We start from the raw sequence: 27,415 nt of genomic DNA on the forward strand, positions 1-27,415 counted from the left end.
AATGAGCCCCGTGTCTACCGCCGGCCACGTCTGGGGGCTGAGCCTTGCTTTGACCCACTCGTAGCTGTCCTCACTGTGCTGAAGGGGCCTGGGTGGTGCCTCTCCCCCCGCCCCTCAATTGACTGTGGGCTTCTCGGAGTTTGAAATGCGTGTGCTCGCGATCAGTGCAGCAAGAGGAGGGTCAGAGGGGGGCAGGGCGGGGGGGGGGGGCTGTGTGCTCAGAGCACCCCTTGAATAGTTGCTGCATTACGGTACGCCGTCTCATGTATGTACACGTATTCATTGTATTGTTGGCATGTCCTCTGTATACCAGGGACATGTGTGTGCACATATTCACTGTATTGTAGGGTTATCATCTGCATGTCAGCTTTGGTACCCAGGGCACACCGTGTCATGTATGTACACGTATTCACTGCATTGCAAAGATGCCCTCTGTATTCCAGCTTTGCTGCCCATGGTACGCCGTGTCATGTATGAGAACACATTCACTGTATTGTAGGGATGACTCCTGTAAATATATGCCAGCCTTGGTGCCCGGCACACGCAGTGTCATGTATGCGCATGTATTCACTGTATTGTAGGATTGACTCCTGAATGCCAGCCTTGGTGCCTGGCGCACGCAGTGTCATGTATGCCAGTGTCATGTATACGCATGTATTCACTGTATTGTAATATTGACTCCTGTATGCCAGCCTTGGTGCCCGGCACACGCAGTGTCATGTATTCACTGTATTGTAATATTGACTCATGTATGCCAGCCTTGGTGCCCAGCGCACGCAGTGTCATGCATGCGCATGTATTCACTGTATTGTAGGGCTATTCTCTGTATGCCAGCCTTGGTGCCCGGCTCACGCAGTGTCATGTATTTACTGTATTGTAATATTGACTCATGTGTGCCAGCCTTGGTGCCCAGCTCACACAGTGTCATGTATGTGCATGTATTCACTGTATTGTAGGATTGACTCCTGTGTGCCAGCCATGATGCCCAGCTCACGCAGTGTCATGTATGCACATGTATTCACTGTATTGTAGGATTGACTCCTGTATGCCAGCCTTGGTGCCCGGCTCACGCAATGTCATGTATGTGCATGTATTCACTGTATTGTAGGATTGACTCCTGTATGCCAGCCTAGGTGCCCGGCTCACGCAGTGTCATGTATGCGCATGTATTCACTTTATTGTAGGATTGACTCCTGTATGCCAGCCTTGGTGCCCGGCTCACGCAATGTCATGTATGTGCATGTATTCACTGTATTGTAGGATTGACTCCTGTATGCCAGCCATGATGCCCGGCTCACGCAGTGTCATGTATGCGCATGTATTCACTTTATTGTAGGATTGACTCCTGTATGCCAGCCTAGGTGCCCGGCTCACGCAGTGTCATGTATGCGCATGTATTCACTGTATTGTAGGATTGACTCCTGTATGCCAGCCTTGGTGCCCGGTGCACGCAGTGTCATGTATGCGCATGTATTCACTGTATTGTAGGGATATTCTCTGTATGCCAACTCTTGAACCCAGGGCGCACTGTGCCATGTATGCGCTGTATCAGAGGATTTCCTCCCTGTCCTCATTTTTCATCAGGTGTCCACAGCGGATGTCATATGTGTGGCAGCTGTGCTACACAGGGCACGCTGCATCATGTATGTACATGTTTTTACTGTATTGTAGGGATGTCCGCTTTGGTGCCCAGGGCACACAGTGTCATTATGTACACACATTCACTGTATTGCAGGGGTGTCGTCTGTATGCCAGCTTGGTGCCCAGGGGACGTTGTGCCATGTATGTGCAGGTCATCACTGTATTGTAGGGATATCCTTTGTATGCCAGCTTTGGTGCTCAGGGTACAGAGTGTCATGTGTGTGCATGTACACATATTGCAGGGTTGCCGTCTTTATGTCCGATTTCGTGTCTAGGGTACGCTGTGTCATGTGTGTGCATGTACACGTATTGCAGGGATGCCGTCTCTGTGCCAGCTTTGGTATCCAGGGCACGCTGTGCCATGTATGTACACATATTCGCTGTATTGCAGAGATACATTCTTTATGTCAGCTTTGGTGTCCAGGGCACGCTGTGTCATGTATGTACATGTATTCACTGTATTGCAGGGATGCCGTCTTAATATCAGCTTTGATGCCCAGGGCACACAGTGTCATGCATGTACATATATTCGCTGTATTGCAGAGGTGCTGTCTTCATGTCAGCTTTGGTGTCCCAGGCACGCTGTGTCATGTATGTACATGTATTCACTGTATTGCAGGGATGCCGTCTTAATATCAGCTTTGGTGCCCAGGGCACGCTGCGTCATGTATGTGCACGTATTCCTCGCAACACTCCTGGCAATGCATTTCTCATTAAAGTTCTGAAATTATTCTCCTTGATGACCCATGTCAACTTGGTCTCCACGTGGTATGTTCCTCGTGTGTTATGACGCACGTGTGTCTTTCATGTCACGATTCCATGGCGGCAGAGATGGCAGTGTAGCTGGATTTCATGGGTGCACCCACCCTGCTTTTTAAGGGGACACAGGGCAACAGCATTGGGTATCCCCTCTGACATGGCACTTCTCCCTGCTCCTTTTGGCACATGCGATATTGAACGGTGCAACATAGTGTCACCAGCAGTGATTGGCCTTTGAAGGGTATTAGGAATATTGCAATATTGTGATTATCGTGTCACGGCACGTTCTGTAAGAGGATAGGCGCGCTCGTGCGCTCGGATGGGCGCAGCATAGTGCCTGGAAACGCATAGCTCTGTGTGGCTGGTGGTCCAAGAGGAAGTCGGGGGGAGGACACATGAGGCACACGCAGGGTGGGGAGGGGCATGGCTGCTTTTCCAGGCAATGCTGCTACCAGGTGTATCATTTTTGGGGGCCGAAGGTGGGCTGTTGGAGACCACTGGCCTGCTTGGTGGAGTGGGGCAGGGTGCAGCAGTGTGAGATGTTGAGGTTCTTTGCAGGGTCTTTTGTTGGCACATGGCTGGAATATGGTGCTGGCATTAGTAGCCAATCAGGCATACTTCCGCTTCTAAGCGGGAGCCCCTGCCAATTGCATCCCAGAGCTACTTGAGATCACGTGTTCCACACTCACCTGAGTAGCTAAGGGCAGTAGCGTAACCCAGTGCTTTAACGGAGCCGAGAACTCGAGGGGGGTGCTTTTTTGGCAGCGAGGCTTGCGTGATGGGTGTGGTGTAAGAATTGGTGTGTGTGCAGGGACTTCATTTCACCAAAATGCCATGGGTAGCGGAAATCACACGACCCTTGACCTCTGATGACATCACAGGAAGTGATGTAATTTGACCCGACCCTAAAGAGACATCAAGAAAGCGATGGAACACGACCTTTTACCCCTTTGACAAAACAGGAAGTGGCAACATATAGCATTGTTTCTAAGTACACCATGGAACATACGGTTACAGTATCACTGTAACGTGATAAACATTTCATACAAGAATGGATCACCATATGTATCGGCAGAAAAAAAACCTGCTATAACTGCAACTTGAGAAAAGCAAAATACATAGTTGGAAATTGATGCTTATTCGACTCTAAGTGCTTTTTGGAGTATTTTGTCTGTATTGTGAATTTGAGATGTTTAAGAACAGACTAGATCAGTGACTCACCCCCTGAAGTGTGCCTGAAAAAACCTTTAATGGGTCTAGCAATGATTGTATAAAATTGCAGAAAGACAAGATATTTGTCATTCTTGTTCTTTCTTACTTAGGGTCACTGCTCAAAGTGTTACACTTGTGGAACTCCCTGTTTTTTAAGCGGCCTGAACAAGAAAGCCAGACACTCTAGAAACAAAGGGGCACATGCATTGCCCACAGCCCAGGAGCATCAATTTGTTAAAAAAAAGAAAAATAAACTGTTTTTTTTTTGGTAGCAACGGAGACCGCAGGGGTCACAGCTGCTACACCTGGCAGCCCGTAAATGACGTCCCTGTGGATGTGAAAACAAAGGGGTGATGGTTGGAAGGTTTAGACTGAATCTTAACCACTGGCATTGCTCGGGGCAACCCTCCAGACCATCGTTCTTCGCCTGCCAAGCCATTACAGAAGGGGAAAGACCATATGCAAATCAGGCATGGCCCCACCCCAAAAGGGGCAGTCCAGCCCGAACTGCTAGGTCACATCCCTTCTGCACGAGACCACAAGCATCCCCAAACATGGTTCGCCCTTGTTGTATTGATCGATGGCAGAGTGGGGTGGCAAATGGACCTCTTTAAAGAGATGGCTTTTTTGTCAATGTATTGATTAAGATGAAAGCCGTGAAAGTAAGGAGCGGATATAAGATGAAAGCCAGGAAGTAAGGAACGGATATAAGATGAAAGATAGGAATTAAGGAGCAGATATAAGATGAAAGCCATGAAGTAAGGAGCAGATATAAGATGAAAGCCAGGAAGTAAGGAGCGGATATAAGATGAAAGCCAGATATAAGATGAAAGCAAGGAAGTAAGGAGCAGATTTAAGATGATGAAAGCCAGAAAGTAAGGAGCGGATATAAGATGAAAGCCAGGAAGTAAGGAGCGGATTTAAGATGAAAGCCAGGTAGTAAGGACCAGATATAAGATGAAAGCCAGGAAGTAAGGAATGGATATAAGATGAAAGACAGGAATTAACGAGCGGATTTAAGATGAAAGCCAGATATAAGATGAAAGCCAGGAAGTAAGGACCAGATATAAAATGAAACCCAGGAAGTAAGTACCAGATATAAGATGAAAGCCAGGAAGTAAGGAGCGGATATAAGATGAAAGCCAGGAAATAAGGAGCTGATACAAGATGAAAGCCAGGAAGTAAGGAGCGGATATAAGATGAAAGCCAGGAAGTAAGGAGCGGATATAAAATGAAAGCCAGGAAGTAAGGACCAGATATAAAATGAAAGCCAGGAAGTAAGGAGCGGATATAAGATGAAAGCCAGGAAATAACAAGTGGATATAAGATGAAAGCCAGGAAATAAGGAGCAGATATAAGATGAAAGTCAGAAAGTAAGGAGCAGATATAAGATGAAAGCCAGGATGTAAAGAGCAGATATAAGATGAAAGCCAGGATGTAAAGAACGGATTAGAAACTATCTTATAGTTTTTAAAAATTGGAATCCTTGCTTTTTGACTCTGTGTTTGTCGTATACTGCCATAACAGAATCAGAGAAGGCTCAGGTCTATAAAGGGCCGTACAAAGGGGATCAAGACCATGAAAGCTATTTCCACGCTGCAGTGCATGGCGTGAACTGTCAATAGCGAGCTGTATGTAAGTCCTTCGCCCCTCAATCCTGAGGCATGCGTCAGATCTAAGAAGTCTGTTCTCCATTCCTCATTCAAGCTTCCCTCAGGACCCGGGGGAGCGTTGGCCTATACCTCCAGAGATTGGCTGGTCCAATCCCATCCTTGAAAGTTAATCCAACCAGACGCAAGGCCTGACTGAGGGTGCAAGTGATGGCAAGTGTAAGTGGTACTTAACCAGCTTTGCCAGTGTCCACTCGAGGCCTGCGTCCAGTCTTTGACCCTCATGTGCTCTAGTACCTATCATACTTCCGATCTGGCCAATGAAACTCCATAGCTATGTGCACTTGTGTGTACAAGGAACGCCCGTCATCCTAGCCCAAGCTCCTGTTCTGGGCCATAGCTGATCCATGGCAGAGGTGTGGCTCTCTCTGCTGTTGTTTCCTGCTCCTGGTTCTCCCCCTCAACAGAGTCTGGGAATAAAACCCACTTCATTAACCCTTGCTCGTGTAGGCTTTCTCCTTTTGTCTTGTATTGTATTTGGTTATTTATATTGCGCTCTTTCCCCGCTTGTGTGGCCTGAATGCACTTTTTCCTTGAATGGAATGCCCTTGGTGACCATAGTCGGTGTGGTTGGAGATTTTAGGGAGTTTAGCTGAGATGCATGTGTGCACGTTGCCGTTCTAAGACTTGGGTGGCTGGCAAGGCTCGATTAAGCATCCCAGTAGAGGTCAGACACGTGGGTGGGTGCTCTTTGAGGGTTAGAGATGAATTGCTATTGTTGAGAAGAGTCTATGTGAGGCCAGCTATAACCGATTACTTTCAGGCGGTGGATGTGTTGAGGTACGTCAGGTGTTTCAGTCTGGACGGCTATGTGTGAAAGTCGGCCGGATGTGCTTAGCCGTAGACGTGTTCTATCATGCTCTATCATGCATGAATTCTTACACGCGCCTGCCTGCACTATACGCTAGCCCAGCCCAAAGCCCCATCCCCAGGACGCAATAGATATCCCTGCACAAGCGCTTTGCTTCACAGTTTGAGCTTTACTGCTATAGAAGTCGAACCAGAAGCTTTTATTCTGATTTCCTTTTTAGCCTATATAGTTTGCACCCATGTTCTAACCTACCTACACTGGCTGCCCAGGTTCCCAGTTTTAGGAGGTTGTCTCTGGTTCTATCCACCCCACCTCTCCTTCCTTTCAGCTCCTGTGCCCCTTCTTCCACCGCTCAAACTATGATGGCTCTGATGCTCCCATCATAAAAAGGCATGGTGCTACATTTTCGAGCTAATCTTGAAGACCCTTTTTAGAAGAGCCGCATTTGTAAACGTGCTCACGTACACCTGCCCACCCTCAATGGCTCGCTGGGTTGTGATGTATGTGCAGTGGGACTGGAGTACAGACAGTAGGTGCTCAGAGATGGGTGCTTGTGAAAGGGTAACCGGCAGTTGGCATATGCACTGGTTGCCCGCGTCTTCAGCAGTTACAAGAGTGCCAATAGGAAGTGGAAACACCCCAGAAATTATATGATGATATGATATGATATGATTTATAACGCCCATATACACAAGTGTTTCAAGGCGCGACGAGGCAAGTGAGGGGAAACAGAGGGGGGACAAGAAACAACGATCTTACTAGGCCTAGTGACATTGAGATCGAGCAAGTGCAGGGGAAATCCCTTGGCGGTGCCTTGGGAGATCCGAAGCGTGACGGGCTCTTGAGCACCCACTCATGCTTGGCAGACACTGCATGAAGATTACCGTTAATGTGGTAGTTAGTTGAGAACCCGCGTTTAAAATACACCTTTGTCTTATGAGGCCACCAGGTAGCTGCCTGTGAGTCGCCCACTTCCAGAACATGCCGCGTCTTGTAGCTACTGTGGATGGACAGTATATGAGTGGCACGGGTATCACCAAGTTCTTGGGGCCCCACGGGTGCATGGGGTGTTATGTTTGGTCTACCCAAGGATTTGGTATGCATTAGTACATTAAATGAGAGTGCATATAGCTAGAAACATAGCGCTGTGAATACCATTCTGGGTAACTTATAAGGTAAGGTGGGCTGCGACATGTGACGCAGGATGTGATGCAGGAATGCAAGGAGTCTCGGTATTGGCTGATGGGTAAGATCTTGAGTTCTTTCATTAACTCTAAGAGCATCGGCGTGCTCTGAATTGCCACCGGATTGGTGGTCACGTAGTCAGGGGCTTAGCAAGAGGAGGCCTGTTTCTTGCTTCTTTACTTTGTATCGCAGTTTGGTCTTGAGCCTAATGATGTCCTAGGTCCTGGAGGAGTGTGGCTCACCTGAGCTACAGAGCCTTGTGGCTGGGCTGGCACTTGGTGGCTTACCGGTGATGCAGGCCGTCTTTAAGAGTGTTCCTGCTGGAATGGGAAGCCAGGGCTGCTGCTTCAGGATGAGAGATATGTGGGGACTTGGGGGCTTGAGTAAATGGTGAAGAGATAAGGTGATTTTTGGGTTCTCTGTGAACAAGGTGCAGGACTTGGGGAGTGATATTTAGCGTTATTGAGGCCATGGTGCAGGACTTGGGAAGTTATATTTTGTGTTATTGAAGCCATGGTGCAGGACTTGGGAAGTGATATTTAGTGTTATTGAGGCCATGGTGCAGGACTTAGGAAGTGATATTTTGTGTTATTGAGGCCATGGTGCAGGACTTGGGAAGTGATATTTTGTGTTATTGAGGCCATGGTGCAGGACTTGGGAAGTGATATTGTGAAAACAAGGAAATAATATGAGGCAGGGTAACCAAAAAGGAAACACACCAAACACAGGTTACAAAGGAACATACAAAGTACTTTATTTTATACTGAATCCAGTTACAAAAGAACAGAACAAAATTCAGATAGCTATCGACCCTCAGTACAACACAGCGAACTCCGGCGTGGTTCGGTGTGCTCAGTGAGTGCAAATATTCATTGAAACAGTCAGGCTTTTATATATTTCAAGCCTGCTGTTCAGCCCTCCTTTGGGTTAACCATTCCATAAATAAGTTACTGCTCTAGGGTCCCTTGCCAGGTCAAATCTAGTTCCTCTGCTCATCTTTATGTATATTAGTGTATGCTCTAGGCCTAACATTACAATGCGGGACTTAATTTATACAATATAGTTAAGCAGGTGTTCTCATTCAATTATAGATCAGTTTCGGTGATAAAGGTTATCCATTACACACAGGTCAGCAGAAGGACAAGGTCTCAGCTCGTGACCCTAACAAGTGGCCTGCAGGCAAGTTATACATTAGCTGTACAGAGGTCATGACAATCGAGTTCTGTTCTGAATAACATAGGCTACCATTTTAGCTTACATGGTGACTTTATAGAGCAAGAAAACCTAAAATGGCGGCTTGACCCAAAATGACAGTTTACATGGTTTCTAAGTTCAGGACCTTGCAATGCGAGTTTATTCACATATAGTTTATAAGCAGCTTGGTATAGGCCAATATACATATATTCATAGCAATAGGAGGCACGATATAATTTCTAGTTTGACAAACCCTCCTTTTGGCCTATGCCAAGTGCTAAACTACTTCTGATCTCCCTGCAAATAACTCCATGTGTCATCGTCCATACACCCTGAATAGCTGTCAGAAATATCTATCGCCATTAGATCTTTTACTAAGATCTCTTTCAGTACATACTCCTTAGAGGTTTTATCCGGGGCATACACTTTATGTCCTATTGTACCTATCGCCTGAACGCAACTTCCCCCTAGCATTGAACATATACTTGGTAGGCATTGGATACAACAACAAAGAAATAGCAGAATTCCCAAAATAATCAGCAAGACTGAAAGCACTTTCCAACCCCAAGACCGCAAGAAGTCCCAGAACCAAGCGCTAAGATCCCAATTTCCCTCGGGAACATGCACTTCTGAACTAAGAATGTGCAGATTCTGTATTGCCTTAAAAATAGTTGGGGAGGAATCCGGTACGAAAACACAGCAAGCGGACCCCACTAGTTTACATACTCCACCACGCTCAGCCAGAATGACATCTAATGCCATCCGGTTCTGAAGCGCTACCAATCTGATCCCTTTCTGCTCTAAAGTCATATTATAGAGTATATCTGTGGTCCGGTTGATGGTTCTCTCCAGTACTCTCGCTAGTTTCCTGATATCCTCGGAATTCGCTATCTGCCCAAAGAATGGAAGGAATGATTTCGCTACATCTCCTAAAACCTGTGCTGGAGTGTGGCCATTCTCGTCCCGCCCTGGACGAGCCTGTAACGCTCACCTGATTCCCGCAGAGGCGCCGGTCTTGACTGGGTGAATGCCGTATCTTCAAAGGTGATGTGTAACACACGGTTGGCTTTTTGGGCTGGACCTCTGTGCACTGTATGTCTGACTCGAAGAGTAAGATGTCTGCAGATAGAAAATATGGGATTAATGAACTGGGGTTATTGGGTGCCTCTCTCCTCTTCCCTTTCTCTTCTCCTGTAGAACCCCAAAGGTTAACGCCCTCACCTTAGGTAAGTGAACGCCGAGCTCTCCATCTGCCTCGGGGCAGGGTGCCGTAACCAGTTTCTTCACTGGATAAGGGTGCAGGCCTCTTGACCTCAGAGGACTGCTGTCCGTCGTTAACTGCACGAACGGTAAGTTCTGGGCACTTCAAATGTCTTAAAAGTCTTTTGTAATGATATCTCTTGTTTTGCAGGGTTCCGGCGATGGCGGATGGCGGGCTGATGAGAGTTGAGGATCGAACCCGCGTGAGGAATAGAAGCGCCTGGAAGCACGTAAGTAAGCGCTTGTAGCCTGCTTCACGATGCGCACTAACTGTCCCTTTTATCTTGCAGGTACAAGTTCGGAGCTTTAGAGAAGCTGAAGGGTGCTGGAATACCCACTGGATTCGGCGTGGGAAGGAGTAATGGCACGTGAGTAATAAAGTTGCCCAATGTCTTTAAACGCACCTTCTTTTGTCTTTCAGATGCGGGATGCAGTGCGAAGACCTCCGGAGCCTGCGAAGAGTAGGTAAGCCTTTGTCTTTCAGATGCCGGAATGCAGCGCGAGGCGTTGGTGACAGCCGATGGACCAGGTAAGAGATGCGCTGCCACTGAAGACCGTAGTGCTAACCTGTTCTTTCTTTGTCTTTACAGGTGCTGCTGGAGACTGGATTCCAGGATGGTAAGCCTTTGTTCCCTTAGGCCCAGGATCAGAAGCAGAAGACACGATGAGCGTTCTGCTGCAGAGAATGCAGAATAACACAAAGCAAGATTCATCCATCGGGTGTGGTTTAAATAGCCTCCTGTAGTGCTTAGGTGTCTCCTTCCACAGCCACGCCTAAGTAAGAAAAGAGTTCCTGCTTTCCAGAAGAGTTCCAGTGTTCTGAACCTAGGGAGTGGCTCCTGCCCCACCCAACAGGAAAAGTAGTCCCAAACAGAAGAGGATCAGGGGTTCAACTGGCAGGTAAGTAAGCAGCATGGTCTGCTGCAGGTAAATTCACCCAAGCATTATGAGCCCGGCGCTTCCAGCGCTGGGACTGGGCATCTTTATGAGCCTAGTGCCACTGGCGCCAGGACAGGGTCCAAAAGGTCCCAATTGGGACTGGCTGGCACTCGGAACCGGGGTTATGGGTCTGCTTCCAAGGGAGTCGGGCAAGTCCTGATCTTTTGGAAGCAGAGATCATGACAGAGCCTTCGAAACCTCTACAGTACTTGCTATAAACACCCCAGGTAACAGGATTCCTAGATAACAAGTTCCCTGGCAATCCCTGGGCAACCATGGAAATGCTACATTACCGCAAACAAAATAGATAGGTTCGCCTACATACAAAGGTCTGTCTTCCCCAGTCAAATTTGCAACGTTGGCACAACCTTTAAAATCTCCCATTGACCGGGTGCCATTCCTCTGTATGCAGAAAGAAACTGAATCGGGGCTATGGTTAACAGTATAAGGCGGCACGGCATCCTTATTGCCTATCGGAGCCATTTTAAAGGAAATCAAAGATTGGAAAGGACGAGACAGTCTATCAGAAGGCCTAATAGAAGCAATATTGAGCTTACTCCTATTTGCGAAAAGCGAGCATCCCAGGGGAGTCAGAACACGTTTCTCAAAACTATTCAAATTAGTGCCATCAAAGTTCCCCGAGATGCTATCTTTCCAACGGCCAAAGGACAGTGCTCTAAGTGAGGCATAACAAGCAGTTGTCAAAGGTAAAGGGTGAATATACCAACCTAGCCCCTTATCCCCATGTTGCGGTAAATGCGAGCAGATCCAACAATTGGTTCTGTTAAAGATTGCATGGGTAGCATTCATAATTAGAAGTAGAGTGTTATTTTTATAATTCCGTCTATGCAAAAGATCTCTAGGTGACAAGGTATGTAGTTGCACAGAAGGAGTGGGAACAACAGTTATATTTTCAAGAGGTAGGAAATCATTCAAAGGTTACATTCTCTCCAAATACCAAAACCCACAACCAACAGTTACTAAAAGTCCCCTGATTATCACCAGTAGACAACAAAACGTTTTCGGGGCCCCCATACATATCTGCTCATTGTCTCTCCTAGTCACATTTTTGTCCAAAAGTTCAGTATGAACGGTAGCGGATGCGGGCATTGTCGTCTTCAATCGAGAAACACCAATTGTTCGTTTGCTGGCGACTCTGGTCGCGCGTCTTCTTAATGTCTTTTCCCACAACCCTTAGCCAGCAGAACCCTTTATGCAATTGGGCCAAAAAAAGGCAAGCCCTCAAATTCTTTCAATTGTACAGCAAGAGCCGTATTGCAAACCTATCTCCTTGGGCGGAGATTATACTTCACAGTTTCCGGTGCAAAAGAATCAGCAGACAGGATGTCATCACTTCCCACAGGAGGTGGCGAGTGAACGGAAGTTGGATCAGAAGATGGATGATCCACAAACGATGCAGTGGGAGAGCAAGGAGGCAAGATGGCCGTTTTGTCGGGCCTTACAACTTCCGGAACGGCCTCCGATACTCTCTCTCCACCGTCTGCCGTTTCGGGTACGTTGGTTTCAATGTCGGAAAGGGGTTCTGCGTCTTCTGTATCGTATGGCACTGGGTGTGAGATCCATTTGGTGTGGCTGCCGTGGATCCAGTGGCAACGTCCTCCTACCCGCACCGCAGTCTGTGTGACCAGGAGCACCTGGTAGGGGCCCCTCCAACGTGGTGCGAGGCAAGACGCTCTATCGAAAGATTTAACGAGTATCCAATCCCCTGGTCGTAGACTGTGACCGGTGCCCTCGTACCTCACCGGCAATGCTTCTCGAACCTGGTGATAAATTGAAAACAGGTTTTTAGTCAATTGGTTACAATAGTCGGAGAGAAGTACATTTTCTACATCGCGCAATGCGCAGCTTTTAGGCAAACCCCAAATATTAGCAGGTCTCCCCATTACCACCTCAAAGGGAGAGAGCCCAGTCTTAGTTTGAGGGGTTGTCCGCATTGAAAGTAACACGATCGGTAAGGCGTCTGGCCATTTTAGTTTGGTGCCGGCACACGTCTTAGCGAGCTTGTTTTTTATGATACCATTGTGTCTTTGCACTAATCCGGCGCTTTGAGCATGTCTGGCCGAATGGAATCGTTTGTCAATTTGCAATGCCGTACATATCTGTAGAATTACAGCAGTGATAAAATGCGGACCATTATCCGACCAGATAACTCTCGGCAAACCGAACCGTGGGAAGAATTCCTTTAACATGGTCTTTGCAGTGGTCATGGCTGTAGCGTCTTTAACAGGGAAAGCCTCGACCCACTTACAAAAGGCTCAAATGACCACAAGGACATATTTTAGATTGTTACATCGCTCCATTTCAATAAAGTCAAAGTGAATCACTTCAAACGGGACAGAAGGAGGCCCAAAGCTACCTCTTGGAGTTGCTGTCCCCTTTCCCACATTGTGTTGTAGGCAAATCATGCAATTTTGGGCATAATGCTGGGCAATTTTTGAAATCTTATCATTTACCCAGACTTTCTCTAACATTCTCGTGATCTGTTGAGCGCACACATGTGTGGGACCGTGTGCCATGGTAACCATCATTACTATATAGGCATTAGGAAGCAACCATTTCCCTTCAACCATGTCCACCCAACACCCATCATCATCGAGTTTCCCCAAGCCCTCAGCCCACCTCTTGGATTCTTCTAATGTGGCATCGGCTTGGATATCCCATACAGACCCAACACCCTCATCCATTGCATATGCATCTACAGTCTCCCTTGAAACATACATCTCCGTGAAGAGATCAGAGGCAGTTTGTCTAGCTATTTGATCAGCGAAAGCATTCCCTTTCCCTACATCATCTATAATCTTGCGATGTGCTGCGCACTTAATGATTGCTAACTGACTAGGGAGCACAAGCGCTGAAAGCAATTGTACTATCAGGGAGCCATGTTGGATCTTGGTGCCATGCGAAGTTAAAAACCCTCTCTCTGACCAAAGTCTCCCAAAGTTGTGAGCCACCCCAAAGGCATACTGGCTATCAGTATATATGTTTACTGTTAGCCCTTCGGAAAGCTCACAAGCTCAAGTCAATGCTATAATCTCTGCGGCCTGCGCAGAGTTATGCGTAATTCTCTTGGTCTCCACATCCGTACTCAATGTAGTGACTGCATAAGCAGCTGTGGATGTACCATCCAGTAGTTTGAAGCAGGAGCCATCACAAAACAGCTCCCCTTGTGGGTTATCCAAAGGAGTGTCCCTCAAATCAACTCTGCCTTTTGTATCTTGTTCAGTAGTATACAGGCAGTCAGTCATGTGACGTCACCGCAAACAGTATTTTGCGGGAAAGGTAGCAGTTCAGCCGGATTAAGAACGCAGCACCTCCTAATTTGAATGTGGGGAGCAAACAAGATTAATTCATATCTTGTCAGTCGTGCGGAAGTGAGGTGTTGCGTTTGGGATTTGTTCAATAGAATATCTACAGAGTGAGGCACCATCAGGGTTAAATCATGGCCTAGGACCATTCCCTCCCTCTGTTTTACAGACGCAGCAGCAGCAGCACAGCGCGCAAACATCTTGGCAAAGCGCATGCAACAGGTTCAAGGGCGGAAGAGTAGTAACCGCATGGCCTATTCTTCCCTCCATGTTCCTGCGTTAATACAGCCAAAGCACATCCATCACATTCATGCACAAACAACACAAAGGCCTTCTCATAGTTCGGTGTGGCCAAAACTGGCGCCGAACATAATGCAGTCTTGAGCAACTCGAATGAATGTTGATGCTCCGTATTCCATGGCAATGGCAAATAAATACCCTTCTTCGTCAAGGCCAACATCGGTTTTATCACTAGTGAGAAGTTTGGGATCCATAACCGACAGTAAGAAGTCATACCTATCAAGGCTCTAACTTCCTTCTGTGTATTTGGGACAGACATGCCAGAAATGTGTTTTATTCTTTCAGGTGTCAATCTTCTTTCCTCCTTTGACAGGAGATAGCCTAAATAGGCGACCTCCTGGCAACAATATTGAAACTTTTTAAGCGAAGCTTTGTGACCATGCTTAGCTAGATGGATGAGCAACAACACAGTGCCCTCTTTACAAGAGCTCTCAGAGTCAGCGGCTAAAAGCAAATCATCAACATATTGAAGCAACGTACAAGTAGGGGGCAATCCAAGGGTATCAAGCTGCTCTTTCAAAGCCCTACTATAAATACTAGGACTCTCAGTATAACCTTGAGGTGCACGAGTAAATGTGAATGAGCGTCCCCCTAAGGTGAACGCGAACAAGTATCTGCTATCCTCATGTATGGGAATACTGAAGAAAGCATTCTTTAGGTCCACAACACTGAAGTCAGTAGCCGTAGCTGGAATCATGGTTAATATTGTCGTCACATCAGGCACAATTGGAAATTGCAGAGCAACGACTTTATTAATGGCACGTAAATCAATTATAAAACGAAATGGAATTGCATTATCACCTTTTTTGTACACGGGTAAAATCGGACTATTGCACAAACTTCCTGCAATCTCCTCAATCACCCCACGATGCACAAAATCGGAAACAATGCTCTTCAAAGCTCGCTCACCTTCAACTGAGATCTTATACTGAGGAATATGGGGCAGCTTAATTCCATGTTTCAAAACTATTTTAACAGGCTCAATCTGCAAAACACCGACATCATTGTCATCAACTGCCCACAAACACTGGTACATTACTGAATTCTGGCGGCAAAGGTCTAGTCAAGAATTGCGAAACAGAACATTGCTGTGGTGAAATCGTCAAACGCACTCCATCAGAAGAACAATGAATTACCGCATTTAATTCCTTCAACAGATTCAACCCCAGCAAATTCTCTCCACAATTCGAAGTCAAGAGAAATGGACAGTGGTCCGTAAAGGGACCCAAAGAAATAGGTACCGGTGAAGAAACCGGACAAACAACTGGTGTGCCAGAAATCCCTACAGAAACCTTGGTTTGCCCTGACAGTGGAATGTTTGGAACCCGAGAATGATCAATGGAGCACTTCTGTGCTCCAGTGTCTATCAAAAATTGATGTTTCCTATTTCCCACTACCATTTCAACGTAGGGACCTTTCTGATTAACGGGAATAGGTGTAGTTTCCAAACCCTGCTTCGGGCAATCCTAACGAAACAAAATATCATCAAAAGGAAGCTCTTCAGATAGGTATGCAGCAGAAGGATGATCAAATATGTTTCTAGTATCCACACTCGAAGTCTGATTATCCTGTGAAAAAGGTTGTTGGGGATCCTGCGAAAACTGGCCTCTACCAGGGCCCCCTACACCCGGGCGACCTCTGGATCGTCTACCCATATTTCCAAATGTGTTATTTGACCTCTGTCGAAGGACGGGGCATTGTGCACGCCAATGACCCTCCTGGCGACAATAGGCACACTGGTTAATATTCACAGGACCCAAGGGCACATTCCCTTGTGGAACATACTGACCTCTAATCTGCGAACTACCCCCTCTGGGGCCTCTAACAATTTGCTGTAACAATACTTTAGTCTTGAAATCACCTTTTCTCTTCTAGACTCTATCTTTTTCATTATTGACACGGTTCTCGTAGTACTGAGCCATGTGCAGTACTTCTGATTGGGATTTCGCCTGCCAAGCGCTCTCAGAAGACATAATTTGTGACTGGATGTCAGGCAGCAATCCACGTACAAATTTGTCCACAAATAATCTTTTCCCAGACTCTGTGCCTAAGTCTTGTCCACTGAAATCCGAGAATACCTGTTCGAACCGATTAAAGAACTCGGTAGCACCCTCAGATTTTCCGTGGACACAGGCCGTAAGCTTGTCCCAAATAATTCTCTTTTCGGGGATTATAGTTTTCCGGTTTGCAATGATTCTGTCAGGCAAAGTTAGTATCACCTGAGGTGGTCTCTCACCAGCTGGCCTTTCCCCATCAAGCCTAACTATGTTAGCCCATGTATCTCCCAACCCTGGTACATCGTCTACAGTTCTAACTTGTTTCCACAAATCTACAGGCAGGAGTACAGGGAATAGCAAATCAATGTCACCTAGGGTAAACACTGAGGACTGCAAAACGGACTCTATCTCTTTATAGAACCCTGTCGGATTTTTCCTAATGTCAGGAATAGTTTGTCTAATAGTATTCACTTCCTGTCGTGAAAACGGGACGTGAACAAACTGCGATACATAATGTGCAGGAATGTCCACAGCAGGTGTACCTGCTGCAGCATTAGCAGGAATCTCAACCTTTGGGACAAATGTCGGAGGAACCTCTCTCATAGGCAACTGAGATGTAGGCAACTCCGAACGCTTACTAAGCAACAGGGCTAAGTCGAGCGCTAAAGCAGTTGAAGAAGTGTCAAGTGAAAAAGCTCTCTTATAAATGCTCAATAACTCTGTGGGACAGCTAACCTTTCTCTTTAAACATTCATCCTGCAGGTACTCTACCATTACCTGTATCACTTTCCTCTGCATTTCTAGCGTATATTGACTGTATGTGTCATATACCTCAACTGGAGTTATCGATATGTCTGAAATCCATCTAATCGCATCTTTTGTACAAATCCGCGCCTCCTCAGATGTCGATTTACGACACGGAAGAAATCGTTTCTGTACATACATAGTTTCTTCTTCGTCATCCTCATTCCGTAACCTTTCCAACTCCTTTCTATACTCAAATATCCTCTCAACATGCTCATGTACCTTCTCCACAGTGTCTCTTGAAAACGCTAAAGTATTCAGGTCCCTCAACCCTTGTGGGAGGTCTGCATTATTTAATTTACCCCACATTACACATAAATGAATCCCTAAACCTTCAATGAAAACATTTTTCTCAGGAAAATTATCCATATTAGAAAGTGTGGCAAGAACATTAGCTCGATCATCTCTCTCCATACAATGCTTAGCCCATGCAAACAAATCCTGTTTCTTTTCTGTAGGAACAGTATTAAGAGTAACAATACTCGACCCCGCACCCTGATCAACTACAAGCGGTAGAGAACTACTTGGGAGTGAGGGTGCAGGCAAATTCAATGGAGGTACTATTACTGGTGCAATGGGAAGAGGCAGAGGAGCAGATGGAGGAACAACAACCGGAGGAAGAGGAACAACAGGTTGAGCAGGAAGAGCAGGAATAACAGCAGGAAGAGGTACAGCAGGAGGAAGAGCAGCATATGGAGGTGGTGCAGAGGCACCAGGCCTTCGTTCATTTAACAATTTGTCGATAAACTCATCAGAAACATGAAGATCTTTAGAAGGATAGATTTTCTGAATACCGAGTGAGAAAGCCATGTCCATATTCCTAACCGACTCAGACTGTTTGTCCCGATCATATAACAACGCCTTTTCAGCATTTGTTTTATGACGGCGCACATGTTTTTCCCTTTTTTTAAGCTGCTGCAACGCTTCTCTTTTCCAATTTTGCAAAACATCAAATGCTGCAGGTCTGGCCTTCTTTTTTAACAAGACTGACTCTAAATATTCAATACGAGGGATCTCAAAACTACCATTGACTGGCCACTGAAGTTCGGAGGCATGTCTGGTTTGTCTGTGCCAAATTCTATTAAATACTACACTTCCAATGCCATGCTTACAGTACATAGTACATGCCGGTGACCCCTCCTGTGGTGCCGGACGGCTAAATTCCAAAGATTGTCTATCGCTGCGGAATAATGCCCTAAAGCAGCTAGACAATTTCCCAGGCATTTCTCAAATACTCGGTGTTACCTGGTCAATAATTGTGTCTGCAGATATAATGCGCCAAATTCAAATTGTCAGGGTTGAATTAAGAGTCGGGTAACGACTCACCTGACCAAACCTAAGGAGGACAGGACTTGGGAAGTGATATTTAGTGTTATTGAGGCCATGGTGCAGAACTTGGAAAGTGATATTTTGTGTTATTGAGGCCATGGTGCAGGAGTTGAGAAGTGATATTTTGTGTTATTGAGGCCATGGTGCAGGACTTGGGAAGTGATATTTAGTGTTATTGAGGCCATGGTGCAGGACTTGAGAAGTGATATTTAGTGTTATTGAGGCCATGGTGCAGGACTTGGGAAGTGATATTTAGTGTTATTGAGGCCATGGTGCCGGAATTGGGAAGTGATATTTAGTGTTATTGAGGCCATAGTGCCGGATTTGGGAAGTGATATTTAGTGTTATTGAGGCCATAGTGCCGGATTTGGGAAGTGATATTTAGTGTTATTGAGGCCATGGTGCAGGAGTTGAGAAGTGATATTTAGTGTTATTAAGGCCATGGTGCAGGACTTGAGAAGTGATGTCTGTTGTCGTTGAGGCCAAGGCTCGGGATTTAAAGTGATATCTGGTATCATTGAGACCATGGTGCAGTACTTGGATAAGTAATATGTGGTGTTGTTGGAATTACCCCCCACCCCATTAATTTTAGTTATGCCAATGAATATAGAACTTGGATATCATTCTTTGTATTGCGCATGTTTTTTTCGCTTTGAAACGCGCACCATAGTACAGGAAAGAGATGAGCAGTGTGACACTGCCAGGCAGACAGGAGCTTTACAATAGGGGGCGCTATTATCTAACAAGTGACCCCGGGTGTGCCCTGGCCTGCTTGAGAAGAAGGTCATGTGCTAGAGGGGACTTCCTGTGCACTGTAGACTAAGCAATGCTACATGGAAGGTGCTTCACAGTGTGTGCAAGAATACATTCTGAGGTACTTTGAGCACTGACGCACCACCGTCCTTCCAAATGATGGTGCCCTGGGAATTGCTTGTCCAGAAATCTTTACCTTCTGGCTTCCTTTGGCCTTTAACATGGTCAACGTGATGAAGGACCCTCCAGTTATACCTGAATAAAGAATGTATGTTGAGTCTGTTTTTTATGTCTATAGTCCGGTGCCCCAGTCCCGGCCAACTTAAAAAGGCCTGTGAAAGAAGAGGGTGGACTATCTGAGTAATGCTGTCCTGCCAGTGGCGGAGCCATGGTGTGCTCGAGCAAGGAAACGTAGACATGAATGTCCCTGGGAAGTTGGCCGCAGAGTATTGGTGCGGATGAGGACAGAACCCATGCTGAGGAAAAGCAACCGGAAGCAGCTCTGAGAGGCATGGGCTGTGGCAAGAAAGCAAACACTACCCAAGAATCTACAACATTTCCAGAGTACGAGTAAAGGTGAACCTGTGCACAGGGTTGAGAGTCCATGAAGCACCTCGGAAGAACCATTGACACGGCCAAATTGGTCAAAAATAATGCGTACGGGTGGAGTCCTAACGCTTAGTATAGACGCCATATTGATAAAACATTCTGAGTGCTTGGTCTTAAGGTCCACACAGTGCACTGGAAAAGTCCTATTGACAATAAATATTGCATGCTGGGACTTGGGCACGGTGGTCCAGAAACCCCATAGAAAAGCCCTGACAACCAAAAATACTGCATGCTGGGAATCTATTCACCATGCTTGGAGTTGGGATGTGGGTTGAAACCAGCGGGAAAGCAATACTGACCCAGAAATACTGCATGCTGGATACAGGAGGGAACTGTGCGTTGTAGACTGAACGCACCGCAGGAGCCGAGACTCATCAAGCATCTTTAAAAAGAGACGCTGCTGAGTTAAATTGCTTTCTGATCGGAGTAAAAATTCCTAGATATGGAAAGAGACTTAAATGAAGGGAAGAGCAGAAAAGTCTGGAGCTTGAAGACCAGGGCCAAACCCAACTTTTAATGTCCTTGTTCATCTTTCGGTGTATCGAGTCTGTCGCATCAACTGTAAATCTGTGCACCCCATATTCTCCTCTGGCATGGGACAGCTTCAGCACGGTACTTAAAAAGTTAACTTCCTTCCGCCCTGACAGTATACCAGTACATTGAAAAAAGTGGACTTGTTCAATTCCAACACGCCACCCTCCATGGCTGCATGCCCCGTTCTGGTCAAATGTGATGTCCCCCAAGGTTGCATTCTGCGACCAAAGAAATTCATCATTCTAACTCCAATACACCACCACCCAATTTAGACTCCTCATGCACAGGCACAGTATTTTATTTACTTGTATTTGTAGAGCGCACAAAAAGCCCACAGGCATCGCATCGCTTGCAAGTCAATGAACGGAAGCTTAATTGTTAGTACAGTGATACAGTCTTAGTTACAGGCATGTTATGTAAGCAGATGATGACATGAGGCTTAAGATTGACAGATCAAACAAATAGTCTGGTTTGAATGGCTTTGCGGAAGGCCAGATGGGAGTCAATCGATCCTAAGGTGCGTGGGAAGGAAGTTCCAGAATGAGGCGGCCATAGAAGGGAAGCTAGTGCCACCTGCGCGCATTCTCCTGCTTTTGGGAGTGGAGATCATGTTGGTATATGCCACTCTAGTAGGCCTTTGAGAGGAGAGTTTCTGAATTCTGGAAGCCAGGTAGGGAGGTGCTAGGTCATGAAGGCACTTATGCGCGAGTGAGAGGGTTTTGAAGATTATCCTTTCTTTAACGGCCAGCCAGTGCACCTGCCTTCTTGTAGTGGAGATGTGGTCCCTCCTAGAGATCCATGTGGCAGCCCTGAGTGCGTTGTTCTGGACCACCTGTAGTTTGGCAATGTTTTTGCAGGAGGTCCCTGCCAGGAGGGCATTGCAGTAGTCAAGTTGTGTACCGATGATTGCCCTAGCTATGGTGAGGCAATTGGGCAGGGAAAGGAAAGGTCTTGCTGCATTAAGTAGTTTGGAGAAATAGGCAGATGAAGAAACAATGGTGCTGATTTGTCTATCCATGGTCAAGTCCGAGTCAAGGTAGACGCCAAGTGTTTTGATCGTTTGGGAGACGTCCATGGGAATGTTGTCGACAGCAAAGGTGGAGTATTGATTACCTAGTTTGCTGAGGATGGAGGGGGATCCAATCAGCAGAAGTTATGTTTTTTCGCTCTTGAGGCATAGCCAGTTCTGGGCCATCCACAATTGGATCTTAGAGTGGATTGAGTTGAGGGTGATGCTGTCGGCCTGGTAGTCACCCGAGAGGGGAATAAATCACATAGTTCTCATTTGGCATGGGTCGAACACCTTACACTAAACCCAGAGAAAGAGAGTGTATCCTGATGAATGGACATTCGCAACGTGAGCCCCAGCGTCTCATTGAAGAAAAGCTGTGCGTGAAACACGTCGATAGCGTTGGGTTGGAAGAAGGGGTGAAGCTAAGTCTCTGATGCTGAGCGCCAACCACTTCTTAACCCCCAGCAGCAATCAAGCCTCTGTCCAAGCTCTAGTCATGCCTACAACCATGGCAGTGAAGCATGCCACAAAGGCCAACACCCCCAAAGTGGTCTACTATTTCTCGGCTCTCCCAAACATATGTTGGTGCAAATCAGAACACATCTCCCCCATGGGCATCCGTCGGTTCCTGCTCCAGTCTTACATGCAAATCCAAAGAATTATATCTGCCTTTTATGCAGCTGAGGTCGATAATTGAGTAGCACCTTATATTAAGGTTCCCTGAGGTGGGAGAAATCTAAAAATATGATCTTATTTTGGGGTGTAATCAAAGGCCCCAAACAAATGGAACCGAGGGCCCACTGAAAGGAATGACCTGTCGGCATTTAAAACAAAACATTCACGCTGAAAATTGGCCTATTAAGGCACACTGTGGGGTTTATGCAAGTAACCCAAGGAAGGGCCATGTGAGAAAGTCCTACCTGTCATTGCAACATGAAAAGCAGCATTTTAATTCACAAGTGGCAGAAAGAATTCTACGGTCCTTTTCACATGAAAAACAGGGGTGTCAAACATTGACCCCAAAATGGTTTGCATCTATGTTTGCAGTTTAAAGCAAGACATGAGAAAAATGTTCCCATTCTAACATAAAGATGTCAGGTAAAAGACATAGGGCCTCAATTTGAGTCTGGCGCTAAGCCTGCCGGTGATAATGGCGGCTTGCTTCCAGACTCGAGAAAAATGTCTGGCGCCTTACTTCCAAGTAACACCGGGGTATTAAAACCAATGCGGCCGGGAAGTCGGGTGCCGGTAATTTTGTAAATCCCCATTCCCGTGGAGTCACATAGGACTCCATGGGAATAGGGACCATGGAAGCACCGGCACCGTTAATAAGCCAGAGGTTTTCAGAACAGAAAAAGAATGCTTTTAGTACCCCGGTCTGACGGACTGGTGTACTAATAGCAATAAGCCCCTCACAGGGGGGGATTACCACTTCAGGTAATGCCCCGGGCCGATAGCTACAGGCCTGAGCAAAGTTAACCCTCTAAAACCAAAAGGTGGGAAATCTGCTTTCCATCAATCCTTTCCCTTCATAGTGGGCAGAGGGGGAAAAACTGTTAGACCCTTATCCTGTTTAACTAAAAATATTAATTTAATTAATTCCCCAAATGGCAGAACACCAGAGAATGACTTTTGATAAAATTCGAAATTAACAAAGCTCATTCCTAGTGTGCACTGAAAATTATAGTCTATAAGTCTGTCGACCAGTCTATACGTCACCCTGTCGGCAGGTCCTCGCCACTCTGGGCTTCTGGCTATGTCTGTGTTGACCAGTCTATACGTCCCCCTGTTGGCATGTCCTTGTCTCTCTGGGCTTCAAGTTAGGTCTATGATGACCAGTCTATGCATCTCCCATGTCTCTCTGTCGGCAGGTCCTCTCCTCTCTGGGCTTCTGGTTATGTCTGTGTATCTCAGTCTATGCATCTCCCATGTCACTCTGTCGGCAGGTCCGCTCCTGTCTGGGCTTCCTGTGTGTTTTGATATTCTGGCTGGTGGTGTTGATAGTGGCTGCCATTTTCTTGATGTAGGATTCTAGCGATACTTTGTTGGGTTGGTTATTTGGTCCATAGTGCATGATGTTTGGGTTTCTGTGGCACTAGAACTCTAAGATACACTTCTGGGCATGTTACCAGGAATGGAAGCTCCCCAGCTCTGCTCTGCACCCAAAGGTTTGTAGTTTCTATGCGCACATAGTACCTGAACCCTGCATTCGTTTTACATGGGGAGTCCAACGCACTGACACTTTCTTGATGGCATAACATGCACTTTGGGTGAGGGGCTTTGTCTTGCAATGCTTTTATTGGCCCTGTCCCTGTAAAATAAACTTGCTTTTCACAACCTTATTCAAGTAGACCCATACACCAAGGTGGGATACACACGGATCACCACCCACTGCCCTGCTAAGTGTGGTGTGTTCGCCTTCTGCTCCTCTGGTGACCTTCGAAGCCAGGCTCAACAACAGCAACAATAAGTGTCCAAGCCTCAAAGACACCCTCGTCCCATGCACGCCTGTCAAACTGTGGATAAACTCAGTCAAGTCTTTTGGATAAAATAATCTAGTTTACAGGTTGCAATGATTTAGGCAAGTACAGAGAAAGTTTCTTGATTGTACTGAGCTAGGTCAGTATGATATTTAATGACAATATATCAACTTATTTACCGTTTGACACAGAGCTTTCTCTGTATGGTTCTAAGGAACCAGAGTTGACTCTGCGGGTGCCTTATTAATTCAGCAAAACTTGCTCTACTGTGGCGGATGAAGACATCTATGCCCTCTGATTCTATTACGAGCTGTTGTGGTGACATACTAAGTGTTTATTTTCTGGCCATACCTTTGGGGGCTTTGAAGGAGTGAAGGCCCTATTGAGAAGGGCTTATGAATTTGTCCTCCATGAGATGAATGTTTACCTTGCATGAATCACAGTTTTTATGAGCAACGTCCCCCTAGACTCACTAATTTGGAAACCTAACAAGATTGGAAGAGGATACCCCTGATGAATGTCCCACCGAAGTGGTGTCTAGGACAGAAACATGTTGGGCTTTTTTCTGTAGACACAATAACTAGATCATCATGTTAGTTTGTGTCTCATTGTGCCTTTATTTTATGTTTACAGTTAAGTATGTGTAAATCTCATGTTGACATATGTGTGTTGTCCAGATTTTGTATTTGGACAGTGTTGAACGGGTGTTTAGAATATTTTTTTAGATCTGTATTTTTCCATGAAATAAAATATATTTGTACTCTTAGACTACGACTACAGAGTCCCTTTTTTCAGGACCTGGTGTAGTTGGCAGAAGTAAATGGTCACCCTAGAAATTGTGGTACTTTGTATGTATTTTCCTACCTCCTTTTTTTGGGTTACTATATGTTGTCGTATCCCAGACAGTGGAGAGAGGTTCACCCTTGAGTAGGTGATATATTTGGGGTATTTTTGTTACCTGTATTAAATTGATAATATATCAATTCGTGACATGATGCATTAATCAACAATTATTGTTGAGTGTGGCTTTCTATGCCAGAGTCACGTTGTTATCCCGTGCACCCTTAATTGACAATATTTGTCTTGAGTATCATCTAAATATTATTTTTGAATATAGGTGTGCTCGCCACATCACACCTTAGAAGCCAGGTCCAGATATCTGCCAATAAAAGAAACTGGGTGTTTTACAGACATTCGCTCGCCTCCCTCGGCCCATGCCCCCTTGCCCCACACTCCCCCTTCCCGCCACGCTCGCACAGACACACACCCCATGTCTGTGCCAAGACTAGTGGGAAATCTTCGAGTGAGTGTGTGTGCAGAGTCCCGGGGGCCTCCACAGCAGAAAGGCCGCTCTGCCCTGGGAGTACCTCCTGCACAAGGGCACTTGTGTTCGGGCGTGCCCGGCCTCTCTGGCCTTCTGGGCCAATGGGCGCGCTCGACAGGGGCTGGGGGTGGGAGGGAGTTGGAAAGCAATGGAGGGCGGTGTGATCTTTTGGAATAGGGGCGCGAGGGCTAGAATTGGGAGACAATTAAGTAACTAGCTTCTTAGCAGTGTTAGTCACACGTCCATTTACACGTGTCCCCGGTCCTAATACTTATTTTGTGATTCCTACACACGAGCCCCGTCACCAAAACACAATTATTAATTGTGCAAATCACCACCGGGGGAAGGTTGGAGTAAATATTGGTTTTGCATAATTTTGTGACTATCACTTAACCAGGGCCCACTTATTCCTACGCAGTCAGACTCGTTGATGTGCATAGCGCTTTATATTGAAGTATCCTGCTTTTAAGAGCTACTGATTTTGGCAGATAAACGTATGGTGCCCACGGGAATCAACTGGGGACCTCGGCCTCAAAACGCGTGTGTGTTTGTGAAACTCCCTACAGTGTATTCTGTCGCACCATAGGACGGAAATGTGTGTTCGTAGGACCACCCAGAAGGTACTCCTTTGTTTCTCCACTTAAGAAAGATAAAAGGATGAGCGACCGTATTGGATTTTTAAACCCAAGGCTTGCAAGTTGCACGCTACGAAACGTGACTGGGAAGTGGGGTGAGGGGCATTGTATTAGCCCTCTGTCTGGAGCAGGGGTACCCCTCTTGGGTGCTCCTAAAATCTGGTTAGCAGTCCGGAAGTGTGTTTGTTCCTGGGCCTCCATATACATGTCGCATGTGTAGTAGCTAGTAATGTCATGTGGTAACGTTGGTGGCCCTGGCAAGCCGCGCCTCTTTTTTCCTCCGCTGCCACCTCGCTGCTGCCAGGGGGTTTGGTATCACTCGGGGAGGGGGGGGGGCGCTTGAGATGGCTCTGCTGTCTGGGTGACTGTCCTGCAGTGGGGTGGGGGAGGAGGGGCAGGCCTTTGTTCTCATTGTTCAGGGGCTGTGAATGGACTGCGCTGGTGGGGGAGGGGTGCTGGGGGGCCGGTCCTCTTTTCAGGCTCAGAGGGAACAGCTGCTGCCCGCTGAATACCTCCTCTCAAACAGCCCCGTGTGGGGGAGGGGCCGCTGCATGATGGGGGAGGTGGGCAAAACCGGGCTTGGGGCACTGAGCTAGGGCTCAATGCATTGTGGAGTAAGAATTCGCCCCCCTTAGCAGATCCTTTCCTGCCAGTGTGTCTGCCTGTGACGAATGGCAAAGGGGTGAATATCGGTTTCTAAACCATCACTCAGCCCCACACCTCTAGTACACCAGAAGGGATCCAAACAGACTGGAAACACAAGCAAATTATAAACCTCCTTGTCAAATTTTGGTAATGTGGATAGAACGGCAGGCTTATCTCTGCAAGGTCGTGGATCGTTGCTTAGTTGCAACATGACCAAAATATGATTATTACTCTATGATAAATGGGACTGTCCAGTCAAGGTTGTATCAAAAATATCTACTTTATTTATATCACAACAGACAATTCTAGCTCACTACAAAATACAACCCACACTGTAAAGGAATGCAGAGGAGCAACAGTTTCAAGCAGGCAAGGGATGCACTCTGGATACTGTCAGGAGGGCAGTCAGTAAAGTAATGAATCGCAATAGTTCAAGGATACTTGGTTTCAGCTCAAAGGGAGCAATGGGTTGTAAAATGTCTCTAGGTGTCTTTGGAGAAGGGCCAGGGGAACAGAACCACAATTTACCTTGTGCTTGTAGAGGTTCTTGGTGCTCGACAGGGTCGAGTCGGTTTCTAGGCACTTTGCAGCTTCTTGGGACAGAGTTCAAGATGGGAGACAGCTGTGGGTATCCAGGTGGCAGGCAGTTCGGCTGGATGGACGACTGCAGGCTGACCTAACAGGGGGCACAGGGTCAGGAATCCTTGTCTCAGTGCTGGTTGATGGGTCTGAAGCACTGGTCAAGGCGTCTCAGACGACTTTAGTGACTACGGCATGACAACAGTTAGTGGTGCGGTCATTTGCAGCACGAGGGGCTCAATTGGCTTGAAAATGTTCTTTTAAGGCAGACATCTGTCAATGCACTCCTAGCTTCTTCACTGGGCTCATGTCATCCATTAAAGAGGATGTCCCAAAGCTGAGGGGAGTGTTGCAGGCACCAGCCTTGTCCTTGGTTTGGTTCAGAGAGACTCTGGCACTTCCCAACTAGGAATCGTG

General features: G+C 46.6%; 1 protein-coding gene across 5 annotated transcripts in view; it reads left to right on the top strand.

Moving 5' to 3' along the window:
- The window catches only part of PLXNB1 (plexin B1), an 830,120-nt gene that overhangs the window by 200,875 nt on the left and 601,830 nt on the right, over positions 1 to 27,415 (top strand). The gene's annotated exons all lie outside the window — the stretch shown is intronic.

The sequence above is a fragment of the Ambystoma mexicanum genome, chromosome 2p, assembly GCF_040938575.1.
Source record: "Ambystoma mexicanum isolate Mex_15411 chromosome 2p, UKY_AmexF1_1, whole genome shotgun sequence".
Lineage (NCBI taxonomy): Eukaryota > Metazoa > Chordata > Amphibia > Caudata > Ambystomatidae > Ambystoma > Ambystoma mexicanum.